General features: G+C 40.1%; 1 non-coding gene across 1 annotated transcript; it reads right to left on the bottom strand.

Annotated features, from left to right (window-relative positions):
- Positions 1-8,657: 8,657 nt before the first annotated feature.
- LOC141573006 (U6 spliceosomal RNA) lies at positions 8,658-8,764 on the bottom strand. Its single transcript, XR_012498591.1, has one exon. It is a non-coding gene; the product is annotated as a U6 spliceosomal RNA (small nuclear RNA).
- Positions 8,765-23,684: the final 14,920 nt, after the last annotated feature.

The following is a 23,684-nucleotide window of genomic DNA, read 5'->3' as shown; positions in this document are numbered from 1 at the left end:
CACACACTTTGGCATAAGGACGATTATTCTGTAATAAATGAAAGGCTCACATCCTCCTGTGAAGAATAGGCGGCAGGGATAGATCAATTTCTTAAAAAGATTTTTTCTTTATTACTGTCAAGGGGTTAGATCTAGGATAGTGTAGCATACAGATAATAAAGGTGAAATACAGGATACTTTGCAGATAACTACTATCCACTTTCTTTTTCCTGACAGTTATGGAGGGAAAAGAGAACCACAGATGTCTGATAAGACCCAGAGACATCCTTTCAGTATGTGTCTTAAGAGATAGGAACAACTGACAGTAGAGTAGAAAAAGATATAGAAAAAAAATTAGGAGGATGAAGAAACAAACTGATCAGTCCTGTATTATATGGGTGGTTTCTGATTACTGCACATCTGTGGACAATATTTGAGATGTATTTATTCTCTCTGGAGATTCCTTGCTGGGCTAAATTTGACGTCTGGAGCTATGTATAGCATCTGCGAAAGGATCCCTTGGCAAGTTAATTCCATGGTTTTGTCTTCATTCATAACACATCTCTGCAAATAACTGTTGGAATTTAGACTAGGAAGCAACAAAATGGTCCTGGCTGTGGGTCTAATGAAAATTGGAACATTTGCCTATTCTGAAGTCATCTCCGATCACTTTCTTTTTCATACTAGACTAATCTTTTCCCATTGAAGTGGTTCCTGCATTTAGGATTATCAACAGTGAAAAGTGAAAACAAAGACGCCACAGCGCAATTTTTCAAAAGAAGTCTTTTTTTTTGCTGTCTACAACATTTGTTTGTTTATCAAGAGAAACTATCCCTTAGCCTAAATATCCATGTTTCATAGTTCAGGAACACAGATCAGTGACAAACTTCCACGGATGTCAACTCAAATTCTTTAAACTCCGAAATCACTTTGTACTCTGAAAGATACCAGCCTTCCTCATCTCCTCAAAATCTTTCATGGAATCATAATTTCTGTAGAGATCTGCATATGCCTTCTTCCTTAGTTCAGCCTCAGCAAACTTATAGAAAGCTGCAACCCCCAGATAAACAATAATTGCTCCAACAATATGAAATCACAGATGCTTGTCCAGAAGGCCACACATCTGAGGTTTCGCCAAAGCACTGGAAGGAATGGTAGCTATATTCTACCTTAAAACCAGCATCCTTCTGGATGGAGCTCAAAAGTAGTCTTTATGCTAACATCATCCATACAAAAATAGGAAGAGAATCATCATAAAAATTTGAAAGAGAAAGGAAAAAGGAAAAACAGAAACTTTTCCACACTGGCCTCGCCTGGAGCACACAGTAAGTCTTTTATGAGTGATCGCAAGTCATGGTGGGCAGATTCAACTGTTTGAAGGAATTATTTCAAGGTCAAACCTTAAGGTTCCTGTAAACAAAGTTCCAGATCTCAAAGTACTCCAGAGACCTTCACCCCAGTCAAGCAAAAGAACTAACACATCTTCACTATTGAGCTCCCTGAGACCGAGGTAAGAAGGCTAAAAACTGTGGCGGTTCGAGCAGGCCATAACTGATGAGCCAACCAACTTTTCAGCCCGTTTGAAGATCTGAGAATTACGTAGATTCACTTTAAGTTCAGGCAAAAATTTGTTACTTTTCTATTTTTGTTCATAAATGATCAATATACTGTTTGAAAGAAAGATAAGTGAGAGTATAGATTACAAAGAAATTATGAAACAGAGCACAGGAAAAGAAATGTAAATATGACCGAGTAAATAGAGAGATAAAGGAAAACAATTATCCATAATCTTCCCATCTTAATACGACTATTTGTAGCATTTTAGTTTTTTCCCTTCTGATATTTTTTCTCCTATGTGTATATGTATGCACATACTCTCTTTTTAAAAAATGGTCCCAGTCATATTGTGATATAGTTTGCGCCCTGTTTCTTCTTTTTAAATTTAGCATTACAAAATAAGCATTCACATAATCTAAATAATCTATGTCGTGGATACACCATAAATGATTATTCTCTTATGACTATAAGTGTATGTTGTGTCTAAATTTTTTTTTGTATGTGTGTGTATGTATTGAATATGGTCATACATACTGCGTTCCCCTTTTTTCTCTCCCCTATTTAAAAAAAAAAATCTTTGTTTTCCTTCATCCCTAATGCCCACTTGCCCATTTCTTACTTTCTTCACTGAGCACCAAGGTTGAGATCCATCCACATTGCTTCTGGCTGCAGCAAATCCCCGTGGCAACCACCACACACCGCACAAACATGCACTCTCCCATGCTGCGATTCCAGAGTGCCGCTGAGTCCCCATGCTACCAATAACTCTGTCCTTGCATGTGTCCCTTTTTGGATTTCTTTGAGAATTTCTTGGGGCAGTAGATCCATGGTGAGATTGCTGGATCATGTGGATTATAACACGTGGTTAAGAAGAGCCAAGATTATTCTCAAATAGCTGTGTAACTTTTAATGTTCTTACCAGGAGTGAGTGCATGAAAATTTCACATCTTCACATCCCTTCCAACACTTGCAGTCATCCCACTTTCTAATTTTTGCCAGTGTCATAGATGTCATGGCTGGTTTAATGGCCACTCTCTAATAATAAATTTGAATGTCTTTTATTTTGCCTGCTAGCCTTTTGGGATTCCTCTTCTGTAAACTGCCTTTTCATATTGTTCCCTCATTTTTTTATCAAGGCTGTCTTCTTTTGATTTGCGGGACTTCTTTGAATATTGCAGATATCTCTTGTTGGTTTTGGAAACTGCAAATAACTTTTACTCTCCTCTTTCTTTCATCTTTGTCTGTAGTGTCTGTCATGGACCAGAAATCTTTACTTTTGATGTAATTAAATTCATCCATTTTATGCTTTATGATTTGTGCTATTGAAGTTTCATTTAGAAAGTCATTCCTTTCGCCTAGATTGTAAATATGCTCTCCTATAGTTTATTGTGTGGACTTTATAATTTTGTATTTCACAATTAGGTTTTAATTCATCTGGAGTTCACTTCTGAATCCACATTCAAATAAGTAGAAATCTGATTTGGTTTCTTCCACATACAGTGAGCAAGTTTTCCTAACCCTATCCATTAAAACAATCTATTCTGTCCATATTGATTTGTGGTGTCACCTTTGTAATTTTTAGGTTCTCATATATACATGGATCTGTCTCTATTCCATTTGTCTATTGCCTGTTTGTTTACTAATATCATATTTTATTTCTTTGTAGTGGGTTCAAATGAATGTTAAATCTTCTTTTTTTACAGTTACTTTAGGTAATTATGGATTCTTCCCCCCCCCCCCATTTACATGTCAGAGTAAGCGTATTAAGCTTCTATTAAAAAATGCCAGAGGGAACTCTGATTTGGATTACTCTGAACTGATATAGCAATTTGGGGACAAGTGACATCTTTATAATATTAAGTCATCCTATGCAAGAGCGTGAAAGTCACTCCATTTATACAATTTATGATCTATGTACTTTCTTGGAATTTTAAAGTTTTCTCAATAAAACCCTGGTATAGTCTTTGTTAATTCCTTAGATGCATAAGCTTTTTTTTTTGCTATTGCAAATAGTATCTTATTTTTTTAAACTGTATTTTCTAGGTGGTTATTGCTGGTGTCTCCTAATCTAGCAACCTTGCTGAACTCTTTTATTAGTTCTTTTATCAATTATTTTTCTAAATGTATTGCAGGGATTATATAGTTTTCTTCTATATTTGATTTGACATGGTGAATATATTGGTTTCAAATATTATATCAAACTTGTATTCCTGAAATAAACTCTTGGTTAGTTAATTAATTACTACTGGCTTATTATTTGAATATTGCTGGATTTAATTTACTGGTATTGTGTCAAGAATTTTGCATCTATATTAACGAGGTATACTATACTTTTCTTGCAAATGTTTTTGCCTGGTTTTGATACCAGTGTAATTCTAGACTCATGCAATGAGTTGGAAAGTATTCCTTCTTTTGCTATTTTCTTTGTATACAATTGGTATTATGCCTTTCTTAAAAGTTGGATAAAAGTCACCAGTTAAGTCATCTAAATCTAGAGTTGTGTTTGTGGAATAATTTTTTATTACAAATCTAATTTTTAAAACTTATATAGGGCTGTGTAGATTTTCTATTTTTACTTGTTATGGTTTTGACAATTTTTGTCTTTCAAGGGTTTGTCCATTTTATCTAAATTTTCAGAATTATTGGCTTAAAGTTGTTCGATAATATTCCTTTATTATCTTTTTTAATATCTGTAGGATCTGTAATGATGTCTTCTCTCTTCTCTTTCATTCTTGATATTGATAGTATGTCTTCTCTCTTTTTACTCGATCAATACAGATAGGTTTTTTTTTATTTTATCATTTTACTGATATTTTCACATTAGTTTTTGACTTCATTGATTTTTTCTACTATTTGTTTTCCATTTTATTGATTTCCATTTATATCTTTATAATTTCTTTCTATTTACTTTATATTTAATTTCTTTTTCTATACTCTTAAAAGGGAAATGTAGAGTAAGAAGATTAGAATATTATTCCCTTCTAAACGAAGCATTTAAAGTTATATACTTTCCTCTACTGCTTTGACTTCAACCCAGAAGGTTTGATATGTTGCATTTGCATTATCATTCAGTTGAGAATATTTTCTAATTTCTCTTGTGATTATACTTTTGTCTCATGAATCATATAGTTTAATTTCAAAATATTTGAGCATTTTAAAATATCATTTATATTGATTTCTAATATAATTCTTTAACAGTCAGAGAACATACTATATGTAATTTCAAATTTAGCAAAACTCTTTTTCATGAATGTCCCATGTCCACTTGTACTTTGAAGTTGTTGGATGAAGTTTGCCATTAATATTCATTAAGTTTGTTAATGCTATTCTCTATTTGTCTGACTTTATGTCTACTGGTCCATCAATTACTGAGAATTGAGTGTTAAAATCATTAACTATACTTTTTTTTTCCTATTTTTCCCTACAGTTTCTTTATTTTTTAATGTGTTCTTATGCTCTGTGATTAGGTGCAAACACATTTAGGATTGTTACGGCTTCCTGATTAGTGAACCCTTTTATCATTAAAAATGTCCGTCTTTATCTCTTGCAGTACTCCTCGTCTTTATTGAATTCTATGCCTGATATTAGTAGAGCCACCATAGTTTTCCTATAATTTATAATATATACCGTGTTTCCCCGAAAATAAGACCGGGTCTTATATTAATTCTTGCTTCAAAAGATGCTTTAGGGCTTATGTTTAGGGGATGTCATCCTGAAAAATCATGCTCGGGCTTCTTTTCGGGTTAGGTCTTATTTTCGGGGAAACACGGTAGTTAAGATTATGGTACATCTTTTTCTATCATTTTACTTCCAATGCCTCTATAGCTTGTATGTATAAGGTGAAACACTTGTAAAGAATAAATAGGTAGGACTTGCAATTGTTGTCTTTTTAATCTAGTGGATTAATTAGGCTAAGAAGAGTCAACTCAGGCTATAGAATGCATTACACCAAGATGGGTCCAGGAAACTAGCAGGGAAGTGGGAATTGTTTTAGTAACCAAGAATATATCTGGTTAATTTGGAAGGAAGAACATTTTAAATTCAATTATCCAGGTGGCTTAAATTTACTAAGCTGTTTCTTAACCTCCAGTATTATCAATTCTTGACAGTCCTGAGCCAAGAATATATTACAGGAAGGAGGAATGCATTTAATTTCAACCTCTTGCGGGGGAAAAAACACAAGCAAAAAATCAAATCAGAAATTTGTGATTGTTCCTCTTTAGGACTCTGTCCGGAAGATACGCTCACTGGATAATTAAGTACTCTAGTGATAATCAGGGGCTTTCAGATGCTGGAACAGAAAGATGAGATTTCATTATTTTCCAATAACCTATAGTTGTTAGGTTGTGGTGCTGTTTAGATCAATATTTTTATCTCTGTGAGGGCAGTGCACATTCATTTTGTTACATGTCCAGCATTTCCAAAGAGACTGTTGTTTAACACAAATAAAGTCAGCCCAGTACTTTGCTATTATAACGAATTCTCCTTTAAGAGGCACTCAGTACTTGGAAAATCGCAAACTACTGTTTTAACCAGCATGATTTCCAGCAGTTTTAATGAATGATTTTTTGTTTTGAAGGAAAAAAGGTCATCCTGACAACATACAGTTGTGTTTATCATCTCTGCCGAAAAATAGTAAAGACCTTACTGCAATTCAGGTAAACAATTTCCATGAATTACTAATAACAGTTACATGACTGAATAAGCAATCTCAGCAACACAACAGTTGTGTGTAAGCTGTAATTTGCATTAAAAATAATCATCTCATGATACAAATCCTGAGACCATACTAACTGCTAACTTTTATGCAAGAGGTATGGTTTGTTATATATACAATGTGTGCTAGCCTATAAGAAACCTAATTGTACAATTAAGGCTTATCACAGAATTCATATATATCAAACATTTTCATTTAACTTCAAAATTTCGTTTCTCAGCTCTCAACCTAATGCAGAAATAATGTTTTTTAAATTCACAGTTGTAACATAGTGCAGACTGACCTTTTGGAAGGAGTTTGCTAGACGATTAGAAGAATTTAAATTCAGATTTTAAATTCAGGCTTCAAGAAACATATTGGGTCATAAATTGAAGTGCTGTTTACAAAACTCCCTGAATTGTGTTAAAGTTTTCTACATGAAATAGGTTCTTTGCTGTGCTGCTTTTGAAATCTGAAAGAGGAAGATTTAGTTGTTCTTTTCTAACTATGTATTTGCATGCCTCTGGCTTTTGTTCACTCTGCTCTGTGAACAATGAAAGGCCATATTAATGTGACACTTGGTAGGACAATGGCCGAGGTCCCTTTGGTAGCTGAAATCTAGATCATGAATCTTGATGGAGAAAGATGTCATTCCATAAATATGTAAGATGTCCTTAAGCTGAAAGATCTATCACATTGGCCTTATTTGTCAGATGCTGAGATGCAAAGTCATTGCCTGAGACTCTGGGGGTCCCAGCGAAGGCTCCCTTCTGCAAAGAAGAAGCTGGCCCAAGGACTGCTTTCTTCCTGGTCATGTTGTCAAAAGAACTCCTGGTAAAAGTGAAAGGCAAAGAAGCATTATTTAAACTGTACAAAGAGAAAACCCCAGCAACCGACACCATCAACAGCTCTAATCTCTTTGATGGGTTAGGCTGTGAAACTCGGGTAGGAGACTGGTTTAGATGTTTTCAGTTTGGGAGCGAACCACGTTTTATTTTTCTCTGTAAAATTTCACCTTTTGCTATTAGATATGAATACAAATCAGAGGTCAGAGCTGAAAATTTGGGCTTAGAATAATTTCTCCATTGGTCCTATCTGATGCCTGCCTCCCCAACGTTTAAGCATTTTGAGAAAACATGTACAAAATGTGCAGCATAAATTTTTAAAGCTCGTCTTCTTTGAAAATGACTACACATTATACCAAATAACTACAATTTATTGTTCTCTGGGAAAACAGGAGGAATCAAATTATTCATGAAGTCAGATTTCACATGGTTATCAATGGGCTGGAGGAAATTAATTGACAGGTAAAAATGGTACTCGTCAACACCAAGTAGATAACGTGACCTTAAGTTCCTTTATACTCTGTGTTCTCCAGTATGTGAGCCTGTCTTCTACACTGCAAAACAGAAAGGCCAGGAGAATATACAGTGCCCATAACTGAGTTATGCTTGAGGAAATGATACTGTTGGCCACCATTTACATTTGGGAATGTGTAGAGGAATATTTACCAGGGAGGTGAAGGTGGGGTGAAGGGACTCTTCTGGAAAAATTAATTGTAGAGGAAAAATAAAACAAGTTATAAAAACCCCAGACAAACCAGTCATCTATGTCCTGAAGAAAGATTGTATCTATTTTGCTTTTCATTTATGAATGTTGGATATAACAATTGTAATTTAGGCAAACTTTCAACAAATGTTCTTTGGCTGTTAATTTCAGTCTTAAAATGTTAGTGCAGGGAGCATCCCTGAAGTTGTATAAGCTCACTGTTCCCCTTGAAGCAAGAATTTCTTATAGAAGTGCTCCGATAAATAGTTGCCCAGACGCCATTGGAAACTTCTGTGCCACCAACGCTTCTCTCTCTCATGAGGCAGCCTGTATAACTATTATTGGTAGAAAAGTCTTCCTCGATTGAAAAGGAATCTCCCTTTCTGTGACATGTTCCCTCTCCATGCGACCAAACCCTCTTTAAAGAGAGAGAGCAGCTTTTAATGGATGACCCTTCAACTCTGCGTTGATGAGATGACCCTTCAACCTTGAGAGAGGGGATTCCAACAACTTCAGCACCCCCTTCTCCAAGCTAACGAGGAGTTCACACACCTTTTCCTTAGAAAGCATACTAAAGTGAGCAAAATGGTTCTTAACTTTATGTGGGTTATTGTTCCCTTGGAAAATCAGATGCAAGATAGCATTTTTCTCCCTACAGAAAATGGCGGAGTACATGCCGTTAAAATTGGGTAGTGATCTCAGCAATGACAGGACCACGGATCATTTTGGGGAGTATTAGAGGCTGATGCCCAGCACCGGGCAGGGAGATGTAAGAGGGAGTGATCAGCTGAGGGAGTACCGGGCACAGGGAGTCATGGGGACATTTGTTTTTTGTGTGTGTGTGTGTTTTTTTTTGTGTGTGTTTTTTTTTAAATTTAAAAATATGGAAAGCTTCACAGATTTGCAGGTCATCCTTGCGCAGGGGCCATGCTAATCTTCTCTGTATCGTTCCAATTTTAGTATATGTGCTGCCGAAGCGAGCACGGGACATTTGTTTTTATTTTGATCCTTTTCAGCGCAGTAACTGACACCAGAGTGTTTGTTTGAAAAACTGAATGCAGATGAATTCTGGTTCCTCTGGGACCAGCAGTAAGGGCAGTGGATATGCTAAGGATGTTATTACGAAGCCCTGTGCATTTTTGTGTCCCATTTCCCTGGAGAGGGTTGGCACAGCCAACATCACATGCTGACCTGGCAGGAAACCCCAGTGATGGGAACTGTTTCATTCCTGTAACCACCTGTCATGTCATCACCATTGGAAGAGCTGTCTACCAATCTCTCATCAATACAGCACCTTATACTTTGGAATTAACTGTGATGATACTGGAGAATCACAATAATCAATGAAGGAGCAATTTTATTCTCATTTTGGAGATGGAGAAACCAAGACTCTGAGAAGATAAACGACTTGCCCAGGGTCACAGGGGTGGGTGTAGCCAGGACCCAGCTGGCAGACTTCCTGTTACCCCACCAGTGCTCTTTCATCCACAGAGCCATCTCCCACTTACTAACCTAGTGAGCTGAACAAAAACCTCATTAAAATAGAAGAAGACTCACATCTCAGCCTTCCCAAACTGCACTTGTCTAAGGCAGTGTCTTCAAACACAGGTGGGTTTGAAGCCCCAGGAGTGAATCCTTTACTGCTGGTCCCAGAGGAACCAGGGATGATGGGAGGGGAAGAGCAGCTTTTGCAGGGGGAGGTGACCCAGAAAGGGAGGTGGTGCTGTTTACTTGACGGGGGAGGGAGTTTGCTTCATTCTCAGCTTTGGAGAAAAAGTGGCCTTCCCTGAAATTTTGTTCAGCATCTAAGAATGTAAACTCCCACTTCTGGATGGTTTGAGCCCTTAGACTGGGGGCTGGATAACATTAACAGTGAACAGATTTCTCAACAAACCACATCTTGCCCCTGGCCCCACCCAGGAAGTCTGAGGATTCCTGCCAGCTCTGGAGAACACAGCAGAGGAAACACCACAGGAAAGATGCATTAGGCTGGAGACCAGCTGTGTCCAGCTAATCTCTGCGTTTGGGTGTCTGATGCCAGTGTCATCTGACTGCAGCAATGCCTGCTCCATATTTATGCTCTTGCTTTCCTTTCTGACCTTGAAAATGCATGAAAATGCATGAAAACGTTTCCCTCTGCTGATCTTCTGAGCTTTGGCAATGAAGTCCATTCATGGCAAGGAGAAATGCTGGCCATTCAAACTTTGTGCTGGAAAGCTCTGTGGCAAATCAAATTCCCTCCCTATCGTAGACAGAAAGCACGCCTAAGAGGGCCTCGTAGGCTGCCCAGGAGTAGAAGTAAATGCCCTGTGTGCTTCTTTCTGGGCTCTCCAAACAGCTCAAGGCCATGTGACAAGGACAACACATGTGCTGCTCAGGGCCCGTTGCAGAGCCTCTGAGGGGAATATCCAAACCAATTTTGAAAGAGAACAAAGTTGGAGAATGTGCACGACCTGATTACAAGGCTTACTGCAAAGGTACAGTCATCAATACAGTGTCATATTGCCATAAAGATAGACCTAGAGGTCAATGGAATGGAACAGAGTCCAGAAATCAACCTGTATATATGGTCAATTGCTTTTCAACAAAGGCATTTGAATCATAACAGGCAATTTATTGGAAAAAGATAGTGATGCTGGAGCAATTGGATTTCCACATTAAAAAAAAAAAATGAACCCTTACCTCACACCATATACAAGAATGAACATGAAATAGATCATATATAGTTAAATGTAAGCGCTAAGGCTATAAAACTTCCAGGTCCTTTGCATTTCCATATAAATTTTAGACTCGGTTTTCCAATTTCAACTTGCCTTTCTGCATGATGATGGGTCTAGGTACTTTGGGTGAGTGCAGCTCCTCTGCTGAATAAAACAATGGGCAGGGAAAGACGTCTTTTGTCTCTCTCTCTCTTTCCCTGCATCCCTTACCCCTAACTTGTTTAATTGTTCAAAGAATACTTCTGGCAATTAAAATTCTGTTATATAGTCCCAGGCTACGTCAAGCACGTCTTCATGCCTGAATCTCTTTCTCTCATCCGGATGCCAGCAATTAGGATTGGCAGTACAGGTGAAGACCGGGGACCCTGATTTTAGTGGGCTAGAAGCCTTCCTGGCATGTCTTGAGTAAATTATGCCACTATCATGAAGAACTGGATTAATGTCTGTTTTATAAATAAGACCCAAATGGTATCACTTTTCTGCAAAGTGTAAACAGCGGTGTCACCAGTTACATCTTGGCTGTGTCAAATAGCATCGCGGTCCTTACTGTTTTATTTTTTCCTTTGAAGTACAGGGAAAGGACTTTGTGTGAACTTTATGTTAGAACCTGTTTCATTCTTGAACCTTGTTTCAAGAGAACCTTGTTTCATAGCCTAGTGCCAACAAACACAGAATCCAACCCCTTTGTCCATACAGGACACAGGGCTGGTCTAGGGGAAAGATGTGAGGTGCCTAGAGCACAAAATTTAATAGCCAATGGATGTCCCTGAGAGTGAACAGCACGCGAAAGTTTTCACCCTGGGTGCCTCCCTCTCCTCACCCGAGTCCCAGCCCTCCAGGACAACTGGCTGGGGAGTTTCAAAAACTGCGGCATATTTTAGTCATCAAGGACTCTCATTTTCAGTTTAGTGCATGTCCTATATTGTCCCCATTTCACAGGTAAGAAAACTAAGGCTTAGAGAGGCTAGGGCAATTGACTGAGGTCTTGCAGACAATATGTGTAAAAGCCAGGATTTGAACCCAGCCAGTTTCACGTTATAGTCCAAACACCAGCAGAGAACATTCTTTTCTTTTTGTTAAATGGACTCGTGTTAAACATTGAATGGAAATATTTCAGCTCTTTTTATTTGAAATGTTTAGATATTTAAGCTTACGTGTGTTGAAGCAGCATAGCTCAGACGTACTTTCCATCCTAAAGTACGTGTGCACTGACGACTGCACAGCTGCTGGCACACAGGCCTGCAGTCAGGACCCACTGCGCCATCCTTTTGCCCTCCCATGCATTCCCGGAGCGAAGTAAGACTTCACCAGCTACAATAACACCCGTCAGTTATCTGTGCTGTAGTGTAAACAATGACATTCTTATTATGTACTCAGAGTCCACAAAGCCATTTCCATGGAAACTCTGTTTTCATGTCAGATCTTTAATGAATAGGAAATGAAAGTAATGCTGCATTTACAACTTCATTACTAGTTTTTTTTTTAAAAGCGCACACACACACACACACACACACACACACACACACACACTAACCCAGCCATAAATTTGAATTATGGTCGCTGTCATCTTTTAGAACACGGTGAGCGTCACAGGGGAACTATCAAGGCTGTCATTTTGGATTGAATGAATAGAGGGAAGACCCAAAAAATCGCCCAAATCCTACCCCCCATGCCAACAACTGGGACTGTTAGTCTCACTCTTTATCTCAGTATGATTTTAATAATTTTGGCACAAAAATCACTCCCCACCAGTAGAAACAAGCATGTTAAGGAGTGGAGAAGGGAAATTTAAAACGAATTTGTTTCCTTCAGGCAACTCCCAGATGACTTGCCCTTTTCTTTTTTTTTTAAGAGGATATGTTAAAAATGGTTGTCTTCGTCAAGACTTTGTTATCACAAGAAGGTTGATGAGATAGGGATCTGATTTGCTGTTAAAAGATTGCTTTAATGTAACAGAAAAGATTGTCTAATCATGGCATCTAATCACCTAGGGAATTCGTTCTTGTGGCATCAGTGCAAGTTCTTAAAAAGGACTTTTACAAGAATTATTAGCAAAGAACTATGTAGCCTCATCCGATGGTCTGATCAAAACATGTGAGCAGGTCAGAAGGGACAGCAATAGAGCCACAGAACAACAGGAAAGAGGAAGAGGTCGTGAGGCTGTCTCCATATACACACCCACCCCTACCTTCCAGAAGGTTCCCCTGTAGACAAGTGGACTGGGCCCTCACTGCCACTGCCCACACCCCTGGTCACCCCATGCCATGGATGGAATGTACAGAGCGGGTACAAAATCCCAGCGGCAGTTCAGTCAACACAGAAAAGTATTTAAAATTTTATTCCCATCCTATCAGTCTGTTCTGTCTCTCACCCTTGCCCAGCTCAACTGTCTGATGGCATAGGAAGTGTCACACATTGGCTGGCAGTTACGTCATTATGTCCCTGACCAGTGACATCCAGCTAGCTCATGGGGCAGCATATCCTCACTCTCCAGACTCTGTCACTTGGGGTTTGTGATAATCTCAACAAGAACTGGACTGGAGCTCACTTTTGTCCATTCCTGGAGAGGGCGTGCTGAAAAAATCCACAGGGAAAGAAAGCTGTCAGAGAAGATAGAAAATTACTTTCCAGTGGCTTTGGGAAAAAAAAAGCCCATTTGTCTATGAAACATAGCTGATCTATTCATTAAAGTTCTTTGCCTAAGAGCTCTGGACAGGTGGTATTTTTTTCAGTGTAACTCTAAGTTCTTGAAAATAATAAAGCTCCATTTCTTTAATAACACACTGCTGATGAAAGACATCATGCTGTCACGGAGAGAAATGTTGTCTGGTCTCCGCTACTAACTTGCTGTGTGGCCTTGGGAAATTCACTTCCCCAGGCCTTGGTTTCCTTATCTAGATGTTGAAGGGGTGAAGATGATCTCTGTGCATCTTCCAGCTTTAATACTTTATGAGCTCATGTGCTTTGCACTGAAACCCAGCCGAGCCCGACCCCCATCCATTAGGCTGACGCACAGAGACGGCTGGTGATGGTTTGAGCCAATGCTGCCGCTGGAAGCAGCCTCAGGGCTCTGACTTGACTCAGCCCATTTTCTGTCTCTGTCCACGACGTCACTGCAGGTCGTCACTCACACGAGCCCCTGGTCAAACCTCAGCTTCAGCCTCCCTGGGGAACGTCGGCCTGTGTCTTTGAGGTGTCCTTGATGTGAACTTGTGTGGACTACATTGCTGGTACCTTACATGAGCCAACCTCTAACATACCCCCCCATACCCAGGGATGATCCATCCATCCATGTCTGTGTGATGTGGTGACAAGTACAGAGACGTACTCGAGCATCAACTCTGGGCAGGGGGTGAGGGGAGGTCTGGGGGAGGGGCATGGCACTGGGCTTGTTGTCAGACCTTCTGGGTCTGGGGTCCATCTGTGTGATCCTGGGTAAGTCACTCGGAGCTTCCACTGTCTGCAAGTGAGAGCAGTAGTACCAGCCTTTGAACATGGCTGGCGCGGGGAAGGAAGTGGGGAGAGGGGGCAAGGACCACCCAAGGTGATGTGGTGAAACTGATTTATAAACTGTAACGTGCAATACAAAAGTGTTACAGAAAAACTCAAGCAGACAAATCCACTCTCTCTAAGAGCTCAGCAGATTTCCCAGCTTCTGTCAGCCCCACTGCTGACCCCTAAGCACCCTTCAGCACACACCATATTCAGTTAGGCCATGGTTGTGTTTAGTCCTATTTGTCAGCAATGTCTTGCTTACAGATTAGTCTCTTCTTTCCTTATTTGTACCCATAACACCTTCCACAGTATTGGGCAGAAAGCACTCTATAATTATAACACTGTATACGTGTTTGGGTCATTTGATAATGAACAGTTATAGAATCTACAAAAAATGAAGTGTTTTTTTTCCTTATAGATGAGTCATCTTCTAAAGGAAAAAAGATGCTTTTGATCAATACTTCCATTTCTGGAACTCTATCCGAAGGATACAATCTGAACATAAAGTGTTATATGCAAAGATGTCCGATGAAGAGTTATTTATAATAGGGAGAAGTTTTAATTAACATAAATGTTCAAAATAGGACAAGGGGGGTTAGGCTGGGAGTAGGTGGACACCAACAATACACAGGAAATACACAGAGAAGGGGAATGTCAGATGGTGATAAAGCTGCATAGAGAGGGTGATGAGAGAGAAGAGGTTGGGGCTGTCAGAGAAAGCCTCTCGGTGAACGTCACATTTATGCTGAGATCTGAACTGCAGGATGGAAATACCGATGAGAGTATCAGTGGGAAGAGCACTTCAGGCAGAGGAAAGAGCCAGAGCTAAGGTCCTGAGGTGGGAACAGGGTGGCTTGTTTGAGGAGTAGACAGCAGGGCAGTGTGGCTCCAGTACAGTGGGCCAGGGGGACAGTTAGGAGAGAAAGGGAAAGGAAAGCAGGGCTAGGGTCTGAGGCCTGACAAAGAAGGGGAGTCAGCCAGGAGCTGAGATGAAGACAGAAGGAAGCCCAGGAGAGGGTGGCGTTTGGGAACCCAGGAGAAGGATGGAGTGGTCAGCTACGTGCCATGCAGCTGGGGGTCAGGAAGGTGGAAATGGAAAAGTACTGGTTTTCACAATACGGAGATCAAAGGGAGCACCAGTAAGAGACATGAATCTGTGACACCAAATCCGAGGCTTGGCTGGAATAGAGACAGACTGTTGTCAGTTCTCCCGAGGAATTCTGATGAGATGGGAGTGGGGGAAGGGGCAGTCACTGGAGGGGGCTGTGGGACCCAGGGAGGACTGTCCTGCAAGAGAAGGGCTCCTGTAGCCTCTTGATGTTTTTGCAAGAGAAGAGGGAGACACTGATGATTCAGGAGAGAGAAGGAGAAGCGAGACCTGAGAAGGTGCTCAGGTAGCAGCAGGACCTGCCAGAATGCAGATGGCCTGGGGGCAGGGGCCACTGGGCTGGTGGCTTTGTGCACAGGAAGGTGAGAGTGGTCCTTTCACTGCTTCTACTTCCCCGATTAAGATGTGTTGGCCCGTGCGAGTGTGTGTGTGTGTGTGTGTGTGTGTGTGTGTGTGTGTGATGTCAGTAGGGAGAAGAAGTTATGAGATTGGGACATGATAGGTACCTATTAAGAACGCGAGCTTCTCTCTAGCAACAACCAGCTGCTCAGGTGGGTGTGGGGCAGTAATCAGGATGGTCCTATACTTATATAAAAAAAGACATGGTGAATGTTTAAATAACAAAAATTTATTACAGTAAAAGACACATTACCGTTAATCCCCCTCAGAATACTTCCTCTCACTTTGAACACACATCCCATCATTCTTGCCACTTTCTGAAGCAGTTCTGGACGTCCTCTTTCGTGAGTGTCTTTACTTCATCCTCCATCATGACAATGCTCCATGTCACACATCGCTTCTGGTACGGCAATTTCTTCAAATAAAAACATTACAGTGTGTCCTCATTCACCTTATTCACCAGATCTGTCACTGTGAGAGTTCTGGCTCTTCCCCAAAGCCAAAATGATTCAGGACATTGAGGCAGCAATGACAGTGCAACTAAAGACACTCATGAAGGAGGACATCCAGAACTGCTTCAGAAAGTGGCAAGAACGATGGCATAAGTGTGTTGGAAACGAGTGGGTGTATTTTGAGGGGGGTTAATGGCAATGTGTCTTTTACTGTAATCATTTTTTAAAATTTAAACATTCACCGTATATTTTGATCCCACGTCACATATAAAGCCCAACCAAAAAGATGGCAAGGAGATACACCAAAATGTTCATGGTGGGTGTCTTTCAGTGGTGAGACCATAGCTGGTATTCCTTTTTTTGTCTTTTACATTTTATATATCTTCCAAATTTTTTATATGGAGTTTTAATAACAATAAAAAATAATTATAGAGTTTTAAAATAAAAAATACAGAAACAAAGTTAAGGGTGGTCATGATGCCCTAATATGTCAGATATTTGTATCTGCCAGGGTTCCTTGGTGACATTCCAGCAAAACATTCAAGTCAGCTGGAGAGTATTTCCAATTAGTGTTTTTTCTAAATTAACTTTTAATTTGGGTAATTTGAGATTTAATGAAAAATTGCAAAGACAATTCAGAGTTTCCATATATCCTTCACCAAGATTCCATAAATCAGCATCTTACATAAACGTCGCATCTGTCAAAATTAAGAAGTTATCACAGCCTTACTATAAACCAAGTCACAGACTGTAATTGGATTTCACTGACATTCTTTTTTCCTTCCAGGATCTAATCTGGGGTTCCACATTGCTTTTAGCCAATTAGCTCTAAAAGATTCCTTGGCCAATGTACAAAAATCATTAATTTTATCTACCTCATAGGGTCACTGTGAGAATGAACCGAAAAATATCTGTAGGAAAAAGCTCTGTGAACTGAAAAGCGCTAGACCACAATGGAAGGTGATGATGGTACAAACTTCACACGGGGGCGAGACCTGTGGGCGGAAACGGAAGGGGAAAGGGTAACAGAAACATGCCTTTGTCTACCATCTTGTACTTCTGTAAGTGCTTGAGTCTCCTCGGCTGACACAACACGATCACACCTGGTCTATTACACACGTCAAGCACTGTGTAAGTGTGAGTATTCGTGTGTGAGGGCTGATGTAAGAAAGTGCCACAAACCGGGTGGCTTAGAACAACAGACATATATTTATTGTCTCGCAGTTCTGCAGGCTGCTTGTGCAAAATGAAGGAGTCAGCAGGGTTGGGGCCTTCTCAGAGGCTCTGAGGGAGAGTTTGTGCCATGCCCCTCTCCTAGCTTCTGGGGGTACCTGCAATCCCTGGCATTGCGTGGGTTGTAGAAGTATCACTGCCTCTGTCATCACAGGTGTCCTCTCTCTTATCTCTTTATCTAAATTTCCCACTTCTTATAAGGACACCACGCATTGGATTAGGGCCCACACTACTTTAGCACCTCATTTAAACTCAATTACATAATCAAAGACCCCATTTCCAAACAAGGTTGCATTCACAGGTTTTGGGTGGGCCTGAAATTGGGCGGGACATTCGTCAACCCAGTATAAAGCTCTAATTTTTAACTCTTCACACATGAGTCATCAACTTTACGAGGCAGATACTTTTATCAATCCCAACGGACACAAAAGAAGACTGAGATTTAGAAAGGTAAAGAACTTGCCCCAAGTCCAATAGCTTTCTTTAAGCGGCTGTGCTCAAACCTGGTCTCTCAAGCTCCATACCTTTCACCACTATCCCAGTGTTTCTCAAACTGGGGCTCAAGGTCCTAGTCTTGGGACGCCTCTAAGTCTCAACAAGAAGTTAAAAAGTTTGTTCTTTGCTGCTGGCACTACTCTTCTAAAAATCCACGTCAGCATAGTGTGGAACCTTGTCATGGAACCAAGTATTGCCCCCTGTGCTGACCAGGGTAACTGTGTCTCCAGGGGAGGTCGGGTGAGGGCCAGCTCTGAGCAAACACAGAGGACCGCATATGCAACGAGTGCCTGTCACCAGGCAAAGCCCGAATGAAATCATGGCATGCCGGATACACATGATTCTCTGGAGCTGAAGTGAGAAAAGCTCTCGAGACAGAGGAAGATGAGGACGGCATCATCATGAGAAATCAGGACTCTCGGACCTTCCCAGACGCAGCGTGGGAGTGGCCGGGAGGGGAGTCACAGGCAAGAAGCAATTTAATTCTGGCACAAAAACATCATCTGTCTCTTTAGATCCATGCTTTGAATTGGCCTTTTATAGGTTTGATGCTTTTGTATGTATCTGATCTTTAAATGTGTTTTGGTATCTAAAGTTGTTTAAGAGCTATAAACATAAGGACGTTACACCTAATTTATGTTTGCACATATTTGAGTAATATTATAATACAAAGAATTAAGGTCAACCTGCAAATTCATGAGCTTTTCCTCTAGTAAGAGAACACCTCCCTCTGCTCTCTTTTGCCTCCTGGCCTCGCTCCTGCAAGCAGCTACAGAGTAGCTGTCACTCTACTTCAGCAGGGAGGAAACTGGCCGTGGGGAAGGTCCAACTGTGGTCACATAGGTGATTTGGGAGACAGCTGAGAGGACTCACCAACCGGTCAGGACTCTAAGCTGTAAGGGGCGGAAAACTCAATCCAAGCTAGCTCAACACTTAACGGGAATTTATTGGTACATGTTACTACATAGATCAGGGGTAAAACTTACTTCAGGCTGGTTTGGATCAGGGGTCCAGATATGAGACCAGGGCTTGGGTTATCGCTTCCTCTTAGCTCCCCCACTTCTCAGGTCACCTCTCTCCCAGGGTCCCAAGATGGCCACCAGCAGCTCCCAAGCCTTGGTGGTGCGTCTCCATTCAAGTCCAGTGAGGACATGGCAGCCTAGAGGAAACACCCACACATCTTCCTGGCTCCAACTGGGCTGTATGCCCATCTCCTAAGCATCCCTAGACCCAGGGAAAGAGGTGAGCGCGTTGATGTCTAGGTCAGGTGCTCACCCCAGAGCTAGGGGTGCAGCCAACACCACCAGAAACACATGGACTGGGGGGGGGGGGGGGTTCCCAGAAGGCGGTTGAGAGAGGTTATTGATAAAAAGAGTAAACAGATGATGGACACAGACATAAACAGACGATGTCTAGGAGACAAAACACAGCAGCTGAGATTGCAAGCTATTACCCTAGTTTTTATCTAAACTGTCACTTTTCTTGCTGTGTTACCTTGAGCGGTTGTTTAACTTCTCAGGACCTCAGTGTCTTCAGTTGTCAAATGGGGACCATGAGAATATCTGTATCATAGTTCCTGGGGGTTTGGTGGGGGTAAAAATTAAATCAGATGATACACTTAAAGTGGTTAGCCCAGCATCCGGGATATAGACGTTCTCACCAAATGTTAGCTGTTATTCATAGTTGTTTTCACTTGGTTCCAAAACGCAGACGCAGATTAAGACCGGGGACCGTTACCTGGAGAGTCCTTATTGCGCAGTGGGAAAATAAAAATAATCCAGCCTTCCCTATCCTGAAAATCTTCCCTTCTCTCTACCTCTCCCTGATGACTGCCAACTTTTGCTTGCTCCTTCCTTTCCCATGCAGCCTTCCGGAGTTTTCTGCGTGCGCCCTATCTCTGTGCACCTCTGCGCCTCCATCCTTGATGATAACATGATGTCTGCTCCCCAGCACCATGGACAGAATTCACCTAAAGAACACTGGTGACCTGCTCCTTGAATCCTCATCTGTCTTCCTCAGCTTGGGCTATCGTGACACAACACCGCAGCCTAACCATTGGCTAAATCAAAAAAGGTGTTAAAATTTATTGTCACTTGCAAAAGGTGCTTTGCAATTGAAAACAAAATCTCCCTGCCCAATACCCCAACTTTTTAAAGCTCATGTGCTACTCGTTGGAGATTACTGCAATATTTTTACATTTCTCAACAAAATTTACAAAAGCTCAGACTAAGAGATTTTCTTCCTCAGAGAGCCTGTGAAAGAGAAGGCAGCCTTGTGGATCCCTGTCCTCCCTCCCACCCTCCCTTCCACTCATTCTCAGCCCAAGAAACCTAAGTGCAATTCTGCTTTCAATGAATAAAGGTCATTTTAACACATTTGAGAAGACTGGGTGGATGGCCTTTTGAATTTTTTAGTCGCGAGTCCCTTATGTAGACAAATACTGCAAATAGTATCAAAGAAGCAACAAGTGTTCAGAATTGTTTGCCTCCAGGTCTACTTGCTTGTAAACAATTAGATTCAGCAAAACTATAGAAATGATATTTTGCTCTATTCTACTGAATGTGACAGTGAAGTTTGGTGGCATAGAGAAGACCATGGTCCACGTAAAAATACCAAAAGCTCAGTGTACCACAGCAATATGTTCTCCTTGCCACAATTCCTGGGATTTGTATTGTGTATGATAAGAACATACCACTTTCAGTTTATTTATAAAGTCAGCTAACCAGTGGCCATGAGAAAAATAGTCACATACAGAATTTCAAGAATTTCTTTGGTGGAAGATACAGAGATAGTTTTCAATATCGGAGACCTAAGTCAGCAGATTAACTGACCATAGCTACAGAACACATAGATCTGAGTGAGTAAATTTGAGCTAGGAATTTGGATTATGTGGTCAAGCCTAAAGGGTCTTTCAGGCTATCTCTTCCTCTCACCTCAGTGGTCTTCTTAATCTATGTGCGTAATTGAAGCAGCATGCGTTTTGCTGTCAGTACTGCGAAAATGAAATGGCTACAAATCAGAATTCTTTCATCAGAAATTGTGCAGAGTCAGACTGTCTTTAAGACATCAGGTCACACCATGAGATCTGTTCTGATCCTGAGGGTTGACATGTTTATTTAGCGTTATTTGGGGTTTATTTGGAAGTGGCAGGGCTCTTGGGGTCACCTGGTCCCACTTCCATTGCCCGACTTTGCACATGAGGAATCTAAAGGCCAGTGTAGCAGGTCTCAGCAAGTCACTTGGCTGCTCAGAGGTAGAAATGAGTCTTGATGTGAGGTCTCCTGAGGCAGGTTCAGGATTCATCAGAGGGCAGAACTTGAACTTGACAGAGCACTTGGGAGTGTAGGAGAACACAAAGAGGAGGAATCCAAAAATCTGAGTACAAATGGTGCCTAAACTTTTGGCTGGTTGCTGAACTATGCAAACGTGTTCTCTTCACCTGTGGAAGGTGGGTGCGAGGGCATTGGACACTGCTGTACCTGGTGCAGGCCGTCGCTGATTTCCTGCCTCACCTTATGGATGGGACAGGCAGCAGCGAGCTCCTCACAGGTCCCTTCAGCTTCTCTGACTCCTGGTCCAAGCCATCATGAGATGTAGAAATAGCAAACAGATATAAACTGCCTACCGAGCTCCCAGAATCATGCAAAGCCAAATCCTAGATAAATTGTGTATTCTCTACCATTCTTAGACATCCTTGTTGTTGTTTTTAATCACACGCTGACGGATACACCGTTCAAACAGAAAGCATAAGAAAGCCGGAGTGACTACATTAATGTCAGATGACATATATTTTAAGTCAAGGAGAATTGCTAGAGACCAAGAGAGATAATTCATAATGGCAACAAGGTTATTATAGCAGGAAAACACAATTATAAATGTAGGTTCATGTAATAACAGTTACAGACCACATGAAGCAAAATGGACAAAACTAAAAGGAAAAAGAGACTAATCCATAATCATAGTTGCAGATTTCAATACTCTGTTTCAGTATTGATAAAAAAAAATCAGTAAAGATATAGAGGTCTCGATCAGCACTATCAACCAATTAACCTTGTTGACATTTATTCCATCCACTAAAAGCAGGATGCACATTTTTTTCAAGGGCATATGGAACATTTACTAAGAAACCCATATGCGGGGCCATAAAACAAGTCTTAATAAATTTAAAAAGACTGAAACAATGTGGATTATGTTCTCTAATAAAAACAGAATTAAACTAGCAGTCAACAACAGAATGATCTGTGGAATATCTCCAAATATTTGGAAATTAAACAAACACTTCTAGATAACCCATGAATCAAGGAAGAAATTTCAAGAGAAATTAGAGTATATTTTGAACTGAATGCAAATGAAAACACAACTTATCAAAATTAGTGAGCTGCAGTTAAAGCGGTGCTAAAGAAAGATGAGCATCTTTAAATGCTCACATTAGAAAGCAAAATGTTCCAATATCGGTAATCTAAGTTTCCACTTTAAAAAGCTAGAAAGAGATGAGCATATTAAACCCAAAGTAAGTAGAAAACAGGAAATAATGAAGAGTGGAAATCAATGAAACAGAAAACAAGAAACATAGACTAAATAATTGAAACTGAAAGCTTTTTTTTTGAAAATGCCAGTTCATTCAACAAACCTCTACCTAGACTGATCAAAGAGAGAAGACAAACATGTATCATGATGAATGAGAGGAGAGACATCACAGGCATTAAAACACAATGAAGAATTATCATGGACCATGTTATGCCAATGGATGTGACAACTTAAGTGAAATGTACAAATTCCTTGAAAGACACAAATCACCAAAATAAGCTTAAAAAAAACATGAATAAAGAAATTGAATTCTCAATTTAAATCAGTCCTACAAAGAAGATTCTAGACACCGGTGACTTTTCTGGTGAATTCTACCCAATATTTAAGGAAGAAATAATATTAATCCTATAGAAAGTCATTCAGAAAATACAGGAAGAGAAAACACTCCCAACTTATTTTAAGGATTGCCCTGATACTGATGCCAAAGATATTAGAAGAAGAAGAAAAAAGAAGAATCTATGAGCCAATATCATGTATGAAAATAGAAGTGAAAATTCTAAACAAATATTAGAAAATCAAATCCAGTAAAAAAAATACACACAACAGGAATGTAAGGTTTGTTTATCATTAGAAAATTAATCACTATAAATCATATCAACGGAATAAGATCATATGATCATCAAAAAGTAAAAGTATTTGATCAAATTCAGCACCTGTTCCTGAAAACTCTCTGCAAACCAGCAATAGAATGCAACTTTCTCAAACTCATATTTATGAAAAACCTACAGCTAATATCACACTTAATGAGGAAATAGTGGGCACTTTCTTCCTTGAGCTCAGGAATGGTCAAAGGATGTCCACTCTCGCTACTTCTATTTAAATTATACTGGAAATCCTAGTAAGTACAATAGGTTACACACACACACACACACACACACACACACACACACTCACACACATTGGAAAAGAGGAAGTAAAACCATTTTTATTCTCAGAACACATGATTGTGTATGTAAAAAATGATTCCTAAGGAATCTCCGAAAGGTACTAGAACTAATAATCAGTGACTTTAGCAAGATCCCAAAATATAAGGTCAGTGTAAGAGTCAATGCCATTTTTATGTACTAGCAATGAACAATTGGAAAATGAAACTTTAAAATATCACTTACGGTATCATAAAAATATGAAGTATGTCAGGATAAATTTAACAAAATATGTGCAAGACCTGTACATCACAAAATATCAATGAAATAATTCTAAAAACATAAAGAAAAGTGAGATACGTACATGTGTATGAATTGGAAAATTCACTATTATGAAGATGTCAGTGTTCCCCAAATTGATCTATAGATTCAACAGAATTCTGATCAAACTCTTACCAGGTCTTTTTTTGTAGAAACTGATAAGCTGTTTCTAAAATATATATAGAGAGAGTGCCAAATAAATGTATACACATTTTAAGAAAGGAAAATAAC

This window comes from Rhinolophus sinicus, linkage group LG07 (genome assembly GCF_036562045.2).
Source record: "Rhinolophus sinicus isolate RSC01 linkage group LG07, ASM3656204v1, whole genome shotgun sequence".
NCBI lineage: Eukaryota > Metazoa > Chordata > Mammalia > Chiroptera > Rhinolophidae > Rhinolophus > Rhinolophus sinicus.
This window is presented reverse-complemented; position numbering and strand designations above follow the sequence as displayed.